Below are 13,309 nucleotides of genomic sequence, written 5' to 3'. Positions count from 1 at the left end.
TACTGCTCACGGCGGACATGCCCCATGACAAATAGGCGGACTTGCCCCCGCATGCGCAGGCAACTCTAGTGCCAGATAGCGAGCACAACATGGGAAGGAAGAAGCAAAACTTTCGTCAGAACTCGACCTTAATTAACACTTTTTCACTCGACACCAAGACTAAGTATTTGTTCTCAGAGGTAATGCATCAAAACCTAAGTCAACTCCAATGCATTCATGTCACAAAAATGAAGAAAAACACTTTTTGTGATCTGTACTCACGATATATGGGCGCGCAACCTTTGAACTTCTCCAGGATATGGCGGGAAGAAGGGACACCACTCTCACATGGTGTGAATGACTAAAAGGTGGCAAACGTAAGAATAAACAGACAAAGACGGATGTGCCCCGGGGGCGGACTAGCCCCGGTCTCCCCTACAGTACCCCACACACAAACCCCCTGAGTCCTGGCGACATAATAACAATGTACAGTACCCCACACACAAAACCCCTGAGTCCTGGCGACATAATAACAATGTACAGTACCCCACACACAAAACCCCTGAGTCCTGGCGACATGATAACAATGTACAGTACCCGACACACAAAACCCCTGAGTCCTGGCGACATAATAACAATGTACGGTACCCGACACACAAAACCCCTGAGTCCGGGCGACATAATAACAATGTAGGCTACAGTACCCGACACACAAAACCTCTGAGTCCGGGCGACATAATAACAATGTACAGTACCCCACACACAAAACCCCTGAGTCCGGGCGACATAATAACAATGTACAGTACCCCACACACAAACCCCCTGAGTCCTGGCGACATAATAACAATGTACAGTACCCGACACACAAAACCCCTGAGTCCGGGCGACATAATAACAATGTACAGTAACCGACACACAAAACCCCTGAGTCCTGGCGGCATAATAACAATGTACAGTACCCCACACACAAAACCCCTGAGTCCTGGCGGCATAATAACATACAGTACCCGACACACCGACAACTGAAACCCCTGAGTCCTGGCGACATAATAACAATGTACAGTACCCCACACACAAAACCCCTGAGTCCTGGCGGCATAATAACATACAGTACCCGACACACCGACAACTGAAACCCCTGAGTCCTGGCGACATAATAACAATGTACAGTACCCCACACACAAAACCCCTGAGTCCTGGCGGCATAATAACATACAGTACCCGACACACCGACAACTGAAACCCCTGAGTCCTGGCGACATAATAACAATGTACAATACCCCACACACAAAACCCCTGAGTCCTGGCGGCATAATAGCAATGTACTGGAACTACCTTGTAGTATAAAGACGCGTTATTTGTTAGTTAACTCTGGATTATAATTGTAACGTTTGTACGCCATGATTCAGTTCGTACAAAATACCATGTTTCCGTTCGTACGAAAAGCGTTTCCGTTCGTACACATTTGTTTGATGAGAGAGAAACAGCCTGGCTCCCACTACAAGTTATGTGTGTTCCAATGGCCGTCATATAGCACAGAGTATACGTCTTCCAGTGATATGGGTCAAGAATGTACGTGTCAATGAAAAACTTTGAATCAAAACAGTGATGCATTTGCGTAGCTAGTCCGATCTGTAGGGGACACAACAACGATCGTGGGCCGAGATGCCTGCATAATTGCCTGTCCAATCGATGAGACTTTCACGCTGGTTTCCTTTCCACTGAAAATGTTTTCAAGAAGAAGCTGTAAGGACTTTGGAACAAACTCTAAGTTGGCGCCACATGATGAAATGTCATCTTCACTGGGGTACATTGCACGGGATGTCGACACTGCTCTTATTTCACTCTTTAGCAGGTCTGCAGCGGTTTTGAGAATCAGCTCTTTCTGTGCATCCTCATCTCAGTTGACCTTTTTTGCATAAAAATTAGGAAGAATTAAAGAGGCTGTATTCCTGAATGTTTTTTAATTTTTTTTTTTTATTCTCTTTTTGTACATTTTTTACATGTATATGCTGTACATTACAGGACATCACCTAACCGAAAGGACAGAATCATATAACAGAAAAGCACACTTGGACAATTACAACATACATGGGGTGGGAGGATGGAATGGGGAGGGGGGGATGTTCAGTGGTTTGGTGGTCGCATTATCAAAAGGTTTTAAGAACGAAAAAACCTAAGGGTTACATCAAAACGTGCATATACAGGCGCCAATCCTTGTAGAATTTATCTACTGTATTATTCACAACTGCGTTATACTTTTCACAAATAAATCTTTGCTTAAAGTTTCTACTAAATGTCTGAAAATGAGGGGTCTTTTTGTTCATTTTGGAAATATATACATGGTGTTTGGCACAGATTAATAACACATCAAAAGCTTTATCGGTGACTACATTGTTCGCCACTCCAAGAAGAACCAGGTCTTTAGACAGTTTTAAATTGTTGCAATGGGTGCAGTTCGCCTTTAGCCAATTTACAAATTCTATCCAAAAAGTCTGCACTTTATCACACTCCCAAAACATATGTAAAAGGGTTTCTTCATTTCTACCACAAAATGTACACAATGACGTATCCACAATTTTTCGCAAAAATAGAAACCTTTCTGTGGGCAAAATTCTGTACAATAATCGGTACTGGAACCATCTCAGACAAGTGTCTTTTGTTGTTTTAAAAACATGTTGAAAAATAGCCTTCTTATCTAACAAACAGTCTAAAGATTCAGACCATTTTTCGATACATTTTGGGACCGTAGCATGTTCAATCAGTTTTTTGTAAATAAGTTGTGTCTTACCTTTACAAATACATTTCCACACAATGGGCTCTGTCATAATAAAATGTTTATCAAATTCTAAGCCGATTTTTCTCTGATATTTCTTAACAGCCTGGATTACACCTTGATACAATACAAAATCGCCTCGCACATTTGGATATTTGATTTTAAACGCATTATAGGATAAGTATCCATTTTGTCCCAAAATATGACCAATCTGAGCTATTCCATTGTCGATCCAATTTTGAATGTACACTGTCTTTTTATCTCTCCGAATATTAACATTATAATGTAAACATTCTGATACAAAATCGTTAAAGGTTATAGGGTCACATTTTCCATGTAGTTTCTTATAATGTTTAAAAACATTGGTCCAAAACGGGTTTTCCATTCTCTGCATCAAAACATTTGCAAATTCCTCTCCTCTCATATTAATTGTTGTAACAGATGGACATGCTTTAAACAATAATCTTGATATTAATCCAGTAAGGCCATCAACTCTTTTTAACCAAACGATTTTTAGAGATGACAGAAAACTTTTCACGTCAACCATCTTTAGTCCTCCATCTTCATAGGGTTGGGTGACCGTACTTCTTTTAATTTTATCTCTTTTTCCATCCCAAAGAAATTTGAAAAAAATATTATTTAACTCCATCATAAACTGTTCGTCTGGATCAGGTAAATTAGTAAACAAATGTGTCAATTTGGAAATAGCCAAGGTTTTTAGGACTGTTATTTTACCAAAAGGTGTCAGGTTCCTTCTGGTCCATGAATTCAGAAGTTTTTGAATTTCCTTTAACTTATTTCTATAGTTAAGAAAAACAACCTCGGATATATTCACCGAAAAAATAACGCCAAGTGCTTTAAAATTATCCGGGTTCCAGGTAAAATTCATATCAGGCAAAAATCTTCTTTTGCTAAACTTTAAAGGTCCTAACCAAACTACAATTGTTTTATCATAGTTCATTCTCAGACCTGACAGTGATGCAAAATGTTGTAACACTTTTATACTTTCGCAAAAAGATTGCTCTGTACCATCAAGAAACAGACTGGTATCATCGGCGAATTGTGACAATAAAATATTTCCTGAATGTTACATTTGATTTGCCGTTCACTTCCGTGACGATGAGCTGCTCACCAAAATAATTTTGTAGTTCTAGCGTCATCGTCGGATGGCTATAAGCGTCATCTGCAAACTCCTTCATTTTGACAATCAGGTCAGTCGTTCACTGTGATCTGTTCGTTGTCACTGTTTTGATCCAGAGAGGTAGCAACTTTCTCAAACGCTTCAGCTTTCCTTTCATCTTTTGGTCGACCAAGTTTCACCTGTTTGTTGCCTTGATGCGAGTGAGTAAACAGTAAACTGTATCTTTTCCTGCTCCGAAAGCAAAGACTACAGTTTTGATGGTAGACTGCAAGGCAGCAGGCAAATCTGATACAAAGTCCAGTGTCCGTCGTACAGTGTCTGCCCATTCATCACAAAGCTCTAAACAAACTTGACACCTTGTGCGTTCAAAGTCAAGTGTCCTAACTGGATACACTGTGGGACCAGAGCGCGAGTCAAGGTTTGCTTCCTTGCCGCAAACAAGGCAGCATGTAAGAACGTCAGAGCATTCTTTCTATGCGCGCAAATTCGGTTACAACCCGCGCGCTATTGCCGCGGCCCGTTGCCCGTTATTGCAGCGGCCCTTTTTTGCCGCGGCCCGTTGTTGCTGCGGCCCGTTATTGCCGCAACCCGCTATTGCCGCAACTTTATACGGCGAGACATTATGACGTCACCTTATGACGTTTTATTTCAAACATTTTTCTTCTCTATATGATTCTCCTGACGATCCTTGTCTCCCTCTCTCCCTCCCTCCCTCTCTCTCTCTCTCTCTCTCTCTCTCTCTCTCTCTCTCTCTCTCTCTCTCTCTCTCTCTCTCTCTCTCTCTCTCTCTCTCTCTCTCTCTCTCTCTCCCAGAGTTAGACTACATACATTTAGGGATCTTACCTCTAAAGTCAAGACTGCTTTTTAACAAAGGAATCTTTATGCATAAAATTATATCCGAAACTTTACCCCAAACCATTTGTTCAAAGTTCTCTTTGAAGAATTCACACCACCTTATGAAATTTAACACTCCTCTTCCTAGGATAGACTTATTTAAGTCTAGTCTAGTTTATTCAGGTGGTCGTCTCTGGAACGCTCTTCCGAATGCCTTACGGGAAGCTACCAGCACAGATTCTTTCAAAAACAAATATATATCCCATTTAATGAAAATAGTATATTCTTGATTGTTATGTCCTTTGAGACACAGTCACTCACTTTTGATTTATTGTTTTGTTTATGAAATTATGATGTTCTGCATAATATCCATTGTCTTGCAGAGTTGATGTACTATTGCATAGTATTCTTACTCTAATTGACTTGCAAATTTTTGCTTTGCACCTTGTCATGAACATGTATAAACTACAATGTTTCATATAATGCACGTATGTACATAAACTTATACTGTTTTACTAATTATGTAAGTATTGTAGTTGTAGTAGTAGTAGTAGTTTTTATAGTAGATTTAGTCCCTCTTTAGGGCGAGGGCCAGATGCAAAAAAAGTATACCAATGCTTATTCTGTTACCCTCGTAAAATAAAGAATTGTCATTGTCATTGTCATTGTCATTGTCTCTCTCTCTTTCCCTCCCTCCATCTCTTTCTATCCCTCCCTACCTCTCTCGGGATCTCTCTCCCTCTTCCTCCATCTCTCTATTTCCCTCCCTCCATCTCTTTCTATCCCTCCCTACCTCTCTCGGGATCTCTCTCCCTCTTCCTCCATCTCTCTATTTCCCTCCCTCCATCTCTTTCTATCCCTCCCTACCTCTCTCGGGATCTCTCTCCCTCTTCCTCCATCTCTCTATTTCCCTCCCTCCATCTCTTTCTATCCCTCCCTACCTCTCTCGGGATCTCTCTCCCTCTTCCTCCATCTCTCTATTTCCCTCCCTCCATCTCTTTCTATCCCTCCCTACCTCTCTCGGGATCTCTCTCCCTCTTCCTCCATCTCTCTATTTCCCTCCCTCCATCTCTTTCTATCCCTCCCTACCTCTCTCGGGATCTCTCTCCCTCTTCCTCCATCTCTCTATTTCCCTCCCTCCATCTCTTTCTATCCCTCCCTACCTCTCTCGGGATCTCTCTCCCTCTTCCTCCATCTCTCTATTTCCCTCCCTCCATCTCTTTCTATCCCTCCCTACCTCTCTCGGGATCTCTCTCCCTCTTCCTCCATCTCTCTATTTCCCTCCCTCCATCTCTTTCTATCCCTCCCTACCTCTCTCGGGATCTCTCTCCCTCTTCCTCCATCTCTCTATTTCCCTCCCTCCATCTCTTTCTATCCCTCCCTACCTCTCTCGGGATCTCTCTCCCTCTTCCTCCATCTCTCTATTTCCCTCCCTCCATCTCTTTCTATCCCTCCCTACCTCTCTCGGGATCTCTCTCCCTCTTCCTCCATCTCTCTATTTCCCTCCCTCCATCTCTTTCTATCCCTCCCTACCTCTCTCGGGATCTCTCTCCCTCTTCCTCCATCTCTCTATTTCCCTCCCTCCATCTCTTTCTATCCCTCCCTACCTCTCTCGGGATCTCTCTCCCTCTTCCTCCATCTCTCTATTTCCCTCCCTCCATCTCTTTCTATCCCTCCCTACCTCTCTCGGGATCTCTCTCCCTCTTCCTCCATCTCTCTATTTCCCTCCCTCCATCTCTTTCTATCCCTCCCTACCTCTCTCGGGATCTCTCTCCCTCTTCCTCCATCTCTCTATTTCCCTCCCTCCATCTCTTTCTCTATCCCTCCTTCCCTTTCGCTCTCTCCTCCAACAATCGACTTTTCTCTACCTCCCTCCTTCACTCTCACTCCCTCCCCTCTGTCCCTCCATCCCACTCTCTTTCTCACCCTCCCCCCCCCCCCATCTCTCTCTCTCTCTCCCTCCCACTCTCTTCCTCCCACCCTATCTCCCCCCCCCCCCTCTCTCACTCCTTCCCTCCTCTCTCTCTACCTCCATCCCAGTATCTATTTCCCTCCATCTCTCCTCTCTCTTCTCTCTCTCCCTCCCTCCTCTCTTCTCTCTCTCCCTCCCTCCTCTCTCTCTCCCTCCCTCCTCTCTCTCCCTCCCTTCTCTCTCTCTCCCTCCCTCCTCTCTCTCTACCTCCCTCCTCTCTCTCTACCTCCATCCCACTATCTCTTTCCCTCCATCTCTCCCCTCTCCTCTCTCTCTCCCTCCCTCCTCTCTCTCTACCTCCATCCCACTATCTCTTTCCCTCCATCTCTCCTCTCTCTTCTCTCTCTCCCTCCCTCCTCTCTCTCTACCTCCCTCCTCTCTCTCTCCATCCCTCCTCTCTCTCTCCCTCCCTCCTCTCTCTCTCCCTCCCTCCTCTCTCTCTACCTCCCTCCTCTCTCTCTACCTCCCTCCTCTCTCTCTACCTCCATCCCACTATCTCTTTCCCTCCATCTCTCCCCTCTCCTCTCTCTCTCCCTCCCTCCTCTCTCTCTCCCTCCATCCCACTATCTCTTTCCCTCCATCTCTCCCCTCTCTCCCTCCCTCCTCTCTCCCTCCCTCCATCCCACTATCTCTTTCCCTCCATCTCTCCCCTCTCTTCTCTCTCTCTTTCCCTCCATCTCTCCCCTTTCCTCTCTCTCTCACTCCCTCCTCTCTCTCTCCCTCCCTCCCACTATCTCTTTCCCTCCATCTCTCCCCTCTCTTCTCTCTCTCCCTCCCTCCTCTCTCTCTCCCTCCCTCCTTTCTCTCTCCCTCCCTCCTCTCTCTCTCCCTCCCTCCTCTCTCTCTACCTCCATCCCACTATCTCTTTCCCTCCATCTCTCCCCTCTCCTCTCTCTCTCCCTCCCTCCTCTCTCTCTCCCTCCCTCCTCTCTCTCTCTCCCTCCCTCCTCTCTCTCTACCTCCCTCCTCTCTCTCTCCCTCCCTCCTCTCTCTCTCCCTCCCTCCTCTCTCTCTCTCCCTCCCTCCTCTCTCTCTACCTCCCTCCTCTCTCTCTCCCTCCCTCCTCTCTCTCTCCCTCCCTCCTCTCTCTCTCCCTCCCTCCTCTCTCTCTACCTCCATCCCACTATCTCTTTCCCTCCATCTCTCCCCTCTCCTCTCTCTCTCCCTCACTCCTCTCTCTCTCCCTCCCTCCTCTCTCTCTCTCCCTCCCTCCTCTCTCTCTCTCCCTCCCTCCTCTCTCTCTCCCTCCCTCCTCTCTCTCTCCCTCCCTCCTCTCTCTCTCTCCCCTCCCTCCTCTCTCTCTCCCTCCCTCCTCTCTCTCTCTCCCTCCCTCCTCTCTCTCTCCCTCCCTCCTCTCTCTCTCTCCCTCCCTCCTCTCTCTCTCCCTCCCTCCTCTCTCTCTCTCCCTCCCTCCTCTCTCTCTCCCTCCCTCCTCTCTCTCTCTCCCTCCCTCCTCTCTCTCTCTCCCTCCCTCCTCTCTCTCTCCCTCCCTCCTCTCTCTCTCCCTCCCTCCTCTCTCTCTACCTCCCTCCTCTCTCTCTACCTCCATCCCACTATCTCTTTCCCTCCATCTCTCCCCTCTCCTCTCTCTCTCCCTCACTCCTCTCTCTCTCCCTCCCTCCTCTCTCTCTCTCCCTCCCTCCTCTCTCTCTACCTCCCTCCTCTCTCTCTCCCTCCATCCTCTCTCTCTTCCTCCCTCCTCTCTCTCTCCCTCCCTCCTCTCTCTCTACCTCCCTCCTCTCTCTCCCTCCATCCCACTATCTCTTTCCCTCCATCTCTCCCTTCTCCTCTCTCTCTCCCTCCCTCCTCTCTCTCTCCCTCCATCCCACTATCTCTTTCCCTCCATCTCTCCCCTCTCTCCCTCCCTCCTCTCTCCCTCCCTCCATCCCACTATCTCTTTCCCTCCATCTCTCCCCTCTCTTCTCTCTCTCTTTCCCTCCATCTCTCCCCTCTCCTCTCTCTCTCACTCCCTCCTCTCTCTCTCCCTCCATCCCACTATCTCTTTCCCTCCATCTCTCCCCTCTCTTCTCTCTCTCCCTCCCTCCTCTCTCTCTCCCTCCCTCCTTTCTCTCCCCCTCCCTCCTCTCTCTCTCCCTCCCTCCTCTCTCTCTACCTCCATCCCACTATCTCTTTCCCTCCATCTCTCCCCTCTCCTCTCTCTCTCCCTCCCTCCTCTCTCTCTCCCTCCCTCCTCTCTCTCTCTCCCTCCCTCCTCTCTCTCTACCTCCCTCCTCTCTCTCTCCCTCCCTCCTCTCTCTCTCCCTCCCTCCTCTCTCTCTCTCCCTCCCTCCTCTCTCTCTACCTCCCTCCTCTCTCTCTCCCTCCCTCCTCTCTCTCTCCCTCCCTCCTCTCTCTCTCCCTCCCTCCTCTCTCTCTACCTCCATCCCACTATCTCTTTCCCTCCATCTCTCCCCTCTCCTCTCTCTCTCCCTCACTCCTCTCTCTCTCCCTCCCTCCTCTCTCTCTCTCCCTCCCTCCTCTCTCTCTACCTCCCTCCTCTCTCTCTCCCTCCATCCTCTCTCTCTTCCTCCCTCCTCTCTCTCTCCCTCCCTCCTCTCTCTCTCTCCCTCCCTCCTCTCTCTCTACCTCCCTCCTCTCTCTCTCCCTCCATCCTCTCTCTCTTCCTCCCTCCTCTCTCTCTCCCTCCCTCCTCTCTCTCTACCTCCCTCCTCTCTCTCCCTCCATCCCACTATCTCTTTCCCTCCATCTCTCCCCTCTCTTCTCTCTCTCTTTCCCTCCATCTCTCCCCTCTCCTCTCTCTCTCCCTCCCTCCTCTCTCTCTCCCTCCATCCCACTATCTCTTTCCCTCCATCTCTCCCCTCCCTCCTCTCTCTCCCTCCCTCCATCCCTCCCACAACAACGGGCCGCCGCGCCTGCCTCCAATGCTGCAGGATTACGAGTTCCAATCCCTGCGGACGTGGCGAAAACTTCCGCTGGGGGTCGTCCTTTCTCCTTGCGTAAGAGATTTCTCGTCAATAAAAATTAATGTACATAATGGAAACAAAAGTTAAACAAAAATTAAAAAAAGAAATAAAAGGGCCGCGGCAATAACGGGCCGCGGCAATAACGGGCCGCGGCAATAGCGGGTTGACCCCGCAAATTCTGTGCTACATTTGATAACGAGTTCTCTGTTCGGGCTTTTTTCTTCAAAACACTCCGCATTACATGTTGCGTGTATTCGTGTCATTGCGGCGACAAACCTCGTGCACAGCTTCACCTTCTGATACACAAACAGCTTCCCCTTCTGATACACAAACAGCATCACCTTCTGATACACAAACAGCTTCCCCTTCTGATACACAAACAGCTTCCCCTTCTGATACACAAACAGCTTCACCTTCTGATACACAAACAGCTTCCCCTTCTGATACACAAACAGCATCACCTTCTGATACACAAACAGCTTCCCCTTCTGATACACAAACAGCTTCCCCTTCTGATACACAAACAGCTTCACCTTCTGATACACAAACAGCATCACCTTCTGATACACAAACAGCATCACCTTCTGATACACAAACAGCTTCCCCTTCTGATACACAAACAGCTTCCCCTTCTGATACACAAACAGCTTCACCTTCTGATACACAAACAGCATCACCTTCTGATACACAAACAGCTTCCCCTTCTGATACACAAACAGCTTCACCTTCTGATACACAAACAGCATCACCTTCTGATACACAAACAGCTTCACCTTCTGATACACAAACAGCATCACCTTCTGATACACAAACAGCATCCCCTTCTGATACACAAACAGCTTCCCCTTCTGATACACAAACAGCATCCCCTTCTGATACACAAACAGCTTCCCCTTCTGATACACAAACAGCTTCCCCTTCTGATACACAAACAGCATCACCTTCTGATACACAAACAGCTTCCCCTTCTGATACACAAACAGCTTCCCCTTCTGATACACAAACAGCATCACCTTCTGATACACAAACAGCTTCCCCTTCTGATACACAAACAGCTTCACCTTCTGATACACAAACAGCTTCCCCTTCTGATACACAAACAGCATCCCCTTCTGATACACAAACAGCATCACCTTCTGATACACAAACAGCATCACCTTCTGATACACAAACAGCTTCCCCTTCTGATACACAAACAGCTTCACCTTCTGATACACAAACAGCATCACCTTCTGATACACAAACAGCATCACCTTCTGATACACAAACAGCATCACCTTCTGATACACAAACAGCTTCCCCTTCTGATACACAAACAGCATCACCTTCTGATACACAAACAGCATCACCTTCTGATACACAAACAGCATCACCTTCTGATACACAAACAGCATCCCCTTCTGATACACAAACAGCTTCCCCTTCTGATACACAAACAGCATCACCTTCTGATACACAAACAGCTTCACCTTCTGATACACAAACAGCATCACCTTCTGATACACAAACAGCTTCACCTTCTGATACACAAACAGCATCACCTTCTGATACACAAACAGCATCCCCTTCTGATACACAAACAGCATCACCTTCTGATACACAAACAGCATCACCTTCTGATACACAAACAGCTTCACCTTCTGATACACAAACAGCTTCACCTTCTGATACACAAACAGCTTCACCTTCTGATACACAAACAGCATCACCTTCTGATACACAAACAGCATCACCTTCTGATACACAAACAGCATCACCTTCTGATACACAAACAGCTTCCCCTTCTGATACACAAACAGCTTCACCTTCTGATACACAAACAGCATCACCTTCTGATACACAAACAGCATCACCTTCTGATACACAAACAGCATCACCTTCTGATACACAAACAGCTTCACCTTCTGATACACAAACAGCTTCACCTTCTGATACACAAACAGCATCACCTTCTGATACACAAACAGCTTCCCCTTCTGATACACAAACAGCTTCACCTTCTGATACACAAACAGCATCACCTTCTGATACACAAACAGCTTCACCTTCTGATACACAAACAGCATCACCTTCTGATACACAAACAGCATCCCCTTCTGATACACAAACAGCTTCACCTTCTGATACACAAACAGCATCACCTTCTGATACACAAACAGCTTCCCCTTCTGATACACAAACAGCATCCCCTTCTGATACACAAACAGCTTCCCCTTCTGATACACAAACAGCATCACCTTCTGATACACAAACAGCATCACCTTCTGATACACAAACAGCTTCACCTTCTGATACACAAACAGCTTCACCTTCTGATACACAAACAGCATCACCTTCTGATACACAAACAGCATCACCTTCTGATACACAAACAGCATCACCTTCTGATACACAAACAGCTTCCCCTTCTGATACACAAACAGCTTCCCCTTCTGATACACAAACAGCATCACCTTCTGATACACAAACAGCATCACCTTCTGATACACAAACAGCATCACCTTCTGATACACAAACAGCTTCCCCTTCTGATACACAAACAGCATCCCCTTCTGATACACAAACAGCATCACCTTCTGATACACAAACAGCTTCACCTTCTGATACACAAACAGCATCACCTTCTGATACACAAACAGCTTCCCCTTCTGATACACAAACAGCTTCCCCTTCTGATACACAAACAGCTTCACCTTCTGATACACAAACAGCATCACCTTCTGATACACAAACAGCTTCACCTTCTGATACACAAACAGCATCACCTTCTGATACACAAACAGCTTCACCTTCTGATACACAAACAGCTTCACCTTCTGATACACAAACAGCATCACCTTCTGATACACAAACAGCATCACCTTCTGATACACAAACAGCTTCCCCTTCTGATACACAAACAGCTTCACCTTCTGATACACAAACAGCATCACCTTCTGATACACAAACAGCATCCCCTTCTGATACACAAACAGCTTCACCTTCTGATACACAAACAGCTTCCCCTTCTGATACACAAACAGCATCACCTTCTGATACACAAACAGCATCACCTTCTGATACACAAACAGCATCACCTTCTGATACACAAACAGCATCACCTTCTGATACACAAACAGCTTCCCCTTCTGATACACAAACAGCTTCACCTTCTGATACACAAACAGCTTCCCCTTCTGATACACAAACAGCATCACCTTCTGATACACAAACAGCTTCCCCTTCTGATACACAAACAGCATCACCTTCTGATACACAAACAGCTTCCCCTTCTGATACACAAACAGCTTCCCCTTCTGATACACAAACAGCTTCCCCTTCTGATACACAAACAGCTTCCCCTTCTGATACACAAACAGCTTCCCCTTCTGATACACAAACAGCTTCACCTTCTGATACACAAACAGCTTCACCTTCTGATACACAAACAGCTTCCCCTTCTGATACACAAACAGCTTCACCTTCTGATACACAAACAGCTTCACCTTCTGATACACAAACAGCATCACCACGTTCCAGGCTAGCCTTGTTTATGGTTCCTCTGTTGGCACAGAGATCTGATGGTATCTCTTCCTCTGTCTGTTGACACAGAGATCTGATAGTATCTCAGGTTGACACAACAGTCTTCCCTCCAAGGTTGAGTCGATCACCACACAAAACCAGAATATATTAAACTGTGCATT

The sequence above is a fragment of the Littorina saxatilis genome, linkage group LG7 (genome assembly GCF_037325665.1).
Source record: "Littorina saxatilis isolate snail1 linkage group LG7, US_GU_Lsax_2.0, whole genome shotgun sequence".
NCBI lineage: Eukaryota > Metazoa > Mollusca > Gastropoda > Littorinimorpha > Littorinidae > Littorina > Littorina saxatilis.
The sequence above is the reverse complement of the archived record's forward strand: the minus strand, read 5'-3'. Positions refer to the sequence as shown.